Source organism: Eucalyptus grandis, chromosome 3, assembly GCF_016545825.1.
Source record: "Eucalyptus grandis isolate ANBG69807.140 chromosome 3, ASM1654582v1, whole genome shotgun sequence".
Taxonomy (NCBI): domain Eukaryota; kingdom Viridiplantae; phylum Streptophyta; class Magnoliopsida; order Myrtales; family Myrtaceae; genus Eucalyptus; species Eucalyptus grandis.
In genome coordinates this window covers 30454142-30459746 of record NC_052614.1, presented here as the reverse complement: position 1 = coordinate 30459746, position 5605 = coordinate 30454142, and the positions used below count along the sequence as shown (strand labels likewise).

The 5605-nt window shown below is 44.0% G+C and overlaps 1 pseudogene; it reads right to left on the bottom strand.

Moving 5' to 3' along the window:
* Positions 1 to 1872: 1872 nt before the first annotated feature.
* On the bottom strand, positions 1873 to 3559 carry LOC120291370 (annotated as a pseudogene).
* Positions 3560 to 5605: the final 2046 nt, after the last annotated feature.

Sequence of the window (5605 nt, the reverse complement as noted above, 5' to 3'; positions counted from 1 at the left end):
TCAAATCCCATTATTGTTTGTCTAGTTACTTGAATTTTTTTCTAGGGTTTCGAGCGTGCCCTCCATACATATTATCCCGGGCCTATCGTAGCTCAGCCTTTGACCACTTGCAGAGTTTTTTTTTTTTTTTTTTTAAAACCACACAAAGAAGAGAAAAGACCAAAAGAAAAGAAAAGAAAAGAAAAGAAAAAGAAACGATGGAAAAAAGCAAAAGCTTAAGTGATGCTCCATAACCGTACTAACTCAACCAACGCGACTTGAGCCGACCTACTGGGACTCAATGCTACCTGCATTTCTTTCTTAAGGCTGTATACTTGCTTTACTGATTAAATATGATTTTTTTAATCTATTATTGCAAGTACTTTAAACATGGCACCAAAGCATTCAAAGGTTACAACTAAAAAAAATTTTTACTACCCAAATTTGGATATCGATCATTTAAAAAGTTTATCCCATTCTCACAATTCGACAACATGATTTCTTGGATTTTTCAAGACTTATGTAATTTCTAGAAATGAACAGAAAATTTGAATATCTTTTCAAATTAAGAAAACTTACATACCTCTGATTTCACTTGTGAAAACGGTGTTGCAATCTGATGAGGAGATGGACTGGACGGCCTATGGACCAAGTTGGTTTTCCAAAATTTTAGTTCCTAGGTTGCGTTTTTCAAGCACTGATATTTCTATCTAGAGAGCATCAAATTGTCTAACTTGGTGTCCATGGGAAGCTCTCATAAATTAGAGCAAGAATGCCACAATCTTCTACCCCATAACTTTCTAGAGAAATACATTTGTTGGTGACAAGTATGCTTACACATTGGTCAGCGACTTCAACTTTGCAAAAGCATATCTTTTGAAGGAGGCGTCGAAATCATGTGGCCCCTAATCCCAAGGGTTCACGATGATTGGGGAGCGCCTGGTGATGCTAGAGGTGTCGTTGGAAGTTTATCGAGCATCGCGGACAAGGGCAAGACGGGGTTAGTAGAAATCTTGATAAAATCCATAAGGAAGTTCTCGGTTGAAGTACATCACCTACCATCAAGTTAACGATTTTATAATGTTCGGCTAAGTTTGGATGCCTCATTTATTTCAATCAATTGCAATAATCATACTAATCATGGCTAATTTAAACTATTGCTTGGGTAACACAAATATCGAAATAAGGACATAACAAGTGTTATAACTTTTGTATCCTCACTTGAGCGCCATAATCTTTTTATTATCACTTAAATGTCACAACTTCTAAAAAACATTTCATCTAAGTGCCATAACTTTCATTTAGTCATTTAAATGTAAAAACTTTCAAAAACATTTACCAAAATGCTGAAAATCCAACGTAACATGTCACTTATTGTGAACATTTTTAAATAATTATGATAGTTAAGGTGATTGATTGAAAAATTATATAATATTTAAATGATCGAAAAAAAAAAAAATTATTTGCATTGGAATGAACATTGAATATAAATTAGGATATTCAAATGATTTGCGGACATTTAGATTCCGGAGCACCGATGACTTTTTCACGCTCCTGATGGTTACCTATGCACTTTGTCACGACCTTGGCATAAATAATGCATATGACCTTCGTCATTCACTCACTAAAACGCAACAAACCATAAATTATCCACATGACATCATTCGACGGCGCTGTGGCGAAATAAGGGCCGTTTGTAACCATCTCGATAGCATAACGACAAGATTATTGTAATTGCGGTCCCTAATAATACATCGGCTTTAACGATATAGTCAAAATGCTTTCTTTTCTTTCATACCCCGGGATTACATGTCATTAGCGAACCGACCCCACCAACCAAACCAGAACACATGTCCCGTGAAACGTAGTTTAAGAATTAAATCAAAAAAGGGATCGGTGCAAAGGATCAAATCCCATTATTATTTTTCTAGTTACTAGAATTTTCTCTAGGGTTTCGAGCGTGCCCTCATTGCAGCTTAGCGTTTGACCACTTGCAGCGTTTTTTTTTTTTTTTTTCAAAAGCACACAAAGAAGAGAAAAAGATTAAAAATAAAAAATAAAAAACGATAGAAAAAGGCAAAAGCTCAAGCGATGTTCCATGACTGTACTAACTCAGCCAACGCGACCTGAGCCGACCCGCCGGGATTCAGTGCTGCCTGCGCTTCTTGCTTGAGATGCTGCATCCGCTCCCTGATGGCCTCGCCCTCCGGCCCCATCAGCCCTCGGACCCGCTGCTCCACCTCCGCCGCGCTCACCGACCGCTCCTCCCCCACCACCTCCTCCATCGGCAGCGCGACCCTCATCGCCTCCACCATGAACACCCGGTTCTGCCGCTGCTCCGCGTAGAGCGGCCACGCGATCATCGGCACCCCCGCGCACACGGCCTCGAGCACCGAGTTCCACCCGCAGTGGGTCACGAACCCGCCCGTGGCGCCGTGGTGCAGCACCGCCACCTGCGGGGCCCACGACTTCACGACGAAGCCTCTCCCGCGGTCCGCTCTAAAACCCCTCCGGGAGAAGCGCGCCCAGGTCCGGCTCCGCCGTGGAGACGGCCTTATGGCCCTTGCCGGTGACCGGGCTCCGGACCACCCATAGGAACCGGTGGCCGCTCCTCTCGAGCCCCGTCGCTATCTCCTTCAGCTGCTCGGCGGAGAAGACCCCGAGGCTCCCGAAGCTCAAGAACACGACGCTTCCTCTCGGCTGCGAGTCCAACCATGTCAAGCACTCCGGCTTGTCGTTGCCTGGGCCGCCGCCGCTCCCGGCTTTTCCGCCATCCCCGCTCGAGACCAGGGGCCCGATGCAGTAAAGCGGAGGGGTCGGCCCGTCGGGCACGCATTTGCCGTCCCGGATGACTTTCACGGTTTCCTCCTCGAGTTTCTCCAACGTGTTCAATATAATCCCGGACGCCATCAGCATGTTCGTTGCGCTCTCCAGCAAGAGCTCGTAGGCCCGGTCGTTGCGGTCTTGCACCAGTTCGGGGATGTCGGAAGGCAGCAACCGCGGCGCGCCGGGAAGCGGAGGACGGTGTCAGTGTCGAGGTCCTTCAAGCTTTTGGTGGTGGTCCTGTGGAGGACGGGCAAGCTGAGGAAGACGGTCAAGCCGCCCCCGAGGAGCTGAAGAAGTAGTAGCATGGGATGCCGAGGTCGCGCGCGACCGACAGGGCGTTGGTGCAGAAGAAGTCGATGACGAGGGCCCGGACGCGGTGGGTCTCGGAGATGGAGACGAGGGCGCGGTGGACGTTGGGGTTGTTGAGGCGGAGGAGCTCGAGGGCGAGGGTCTCGAGGTGCGGGGAGGTGGTGGAGTAGTCGGGAGGGAGGGAGGTGGGAGGCAGGTGGTGGAAGGTGATGGAAGGGTGGGTGGCGGAGACGGCGGCGATGTAGGAGGAGATGGAGCCGCCTTCGTAGGCTTGGTTGGGGAGGAGGACGTGGATGGAGAGGAAGGTTGGCGAGTGAGAAGGAGCTTGCCCAGCTCCACCATGGGCGTGAGGTGGCCGATGGCCGGTGCAGAATACAGAACCACCGCCTGCTCCTCCATGATGGGTGGCTTTGGGGATTGGCGGATTGGGAAAATCTTGAGAGGAATGTGCTGTTTTTAGTCAAGTGTAAGCAGATGCATTTTATAAGGAATGCTGAAAGTTGAATTTAGTTTGCAGGCCAGACCTGTTTCTTGCGGATCTTTTTAAAAACTAAATTCGGATCTTTTAAAAGTCTTTCACTTTATAAAAGGAATATGCTCACTAAAAATCATAAAATTTATTATGAGTCTTAAAATTTGTAAAAAGTACAATTAAGTCAATTTGTTAACATCATTAATTTGATTAATGAAAATATACGACGCGGCATTTTTATTATTAGTTATTTAAATCTTTATAAATTAGATTAAAAAAATAAAAAAAAGAATACCAACAATTTTATCAAAGAAACAAAACTAAAAGAAAAAAAGAGAGAATGATAGTCGGTGGCGCTTCCATCAGCCATCGCCTGAAGGGCCAATGGCCCTAGCTAGGCCTAGGTGAGTGTGCCTAGATTTGAGTGGCGTTGGCCCAATACCGCCCACTAGGGCGAGGCCTCATTGGTCCTCACTAACCCCAAGTGAGCATTGGCGTCACCCTTGGTCCGGCCTGGCAAGGGTCGTTGGCCCTTGCCTAGGGCCGATAAGGCCTCACCTAGGGCGGGCAATTGTTGCCAATCTTCAATTGATGGTTGGTGTCACTTAGTTTGGGTGCTTGAGCTTGAGCCTAATGAGGATTGCTTGAGCTTGAGCCTAATGAGGATTGCTGGACCTCACCTAGGGTTAGAGAGGCACCACTTAGTCGGATGAGAGCATGTGATCTCCGTAAGCCCCCTTTGTAATGGGTTGCGGTGGCAGAAGGGACTATTCGTGAGCCTTGCCATTTCCTTTTTTAACAATTTTGTTTATATAATAAATTTTAGCTTTTCTTTTTTAGTTTTTTTCTAATTAAAAAATGATTTGAATAAAAATAATAAAAAATGCCATGAAAATAGAAATTAATTTAAAAATACAATGTCAACATTTTTCGTTAGTTATGTCGACAAGTGTTAATGAAAAGATTTTATTGCACTTTTTGCAAATTTTAGGATTCAATCATACTTGTGTAACAAGTTTTAGGATTTCTAGTGAACATATTCTTTTTATAAAATTATACATAGGAAAGTTAAATTGGATGCTCTACATTTCAGTGTACTTTTATAAAAAAATTGCCTTTAAAAGGAGGTAATTATAGCATACTTGGTCGGAGTAAAAAGGTTTTATACAAACGACTTCTACAATGGTTATTGTAATCTTCAAATCAAAGATGGATAAGATTGTGGACGCGTTTGGTAACGTTTCTGTTCAAAAATTGTTCCTAACGAGAAATAAAAAAAAGTGTTTCGTTCAGGGAATAATTTTTGACCGTAAAACACGCGTTTGGTAAATTTGTTCGGGAATAAAAATGAATAGAAACACGTTTGGTATATTATATTCTTTTTTTTTGTTTCTTTTAAAATTTTAAAATTTTTATTTTATTTTTCCTTTTCCTTTATTTTTTATTTTTCTCTTCGGCAACCAGCCGACGGCCAGGGCAGCCTCGCCTCGCCAGATCTGCGAGGCCGAGCGTCGCCAGCCCCCGGCAAGGCTCGGCCTCGCCGGGGCCGGCGACGCTCCGGCGAGGTCGTCTCCCCCTCGACGGTGTCGCCAGCCCGACGGCGATCGCCGCGGCCATGGCCGAGGTCGGCAACCGGCCAAAGAAAAAGAAGGAGAAAAGAAGAAGAAAAGAGAAGAGAGAAAAGAAGTGTTTCTTCAAAAGTGTTTTTGGAACAAGAAATAATTTTTTTTTTGTTTCTCATTTCTGTTCTTTTTGTATTCTGAATTAAAAATCAGATTTTGAACAAGAACGCAAACAAACGCGTTTCTCTTTTTTTGTTCCCGAACAAAAAACAAAATTTATGTTTTTAAACAGAAAAGAAACGAAAACATGCAACCTCCGTTTGTCTGAAGTTTTTCGGTACTGACCATATTTGCTCTATTTTACGTATTTTACAAGCAAATGGCCATTTGGCTAGGAATGATTTCTACGGACGGATTGAACCTTTATACTTTTTAAATCGAGGTTTATAAACTGAGG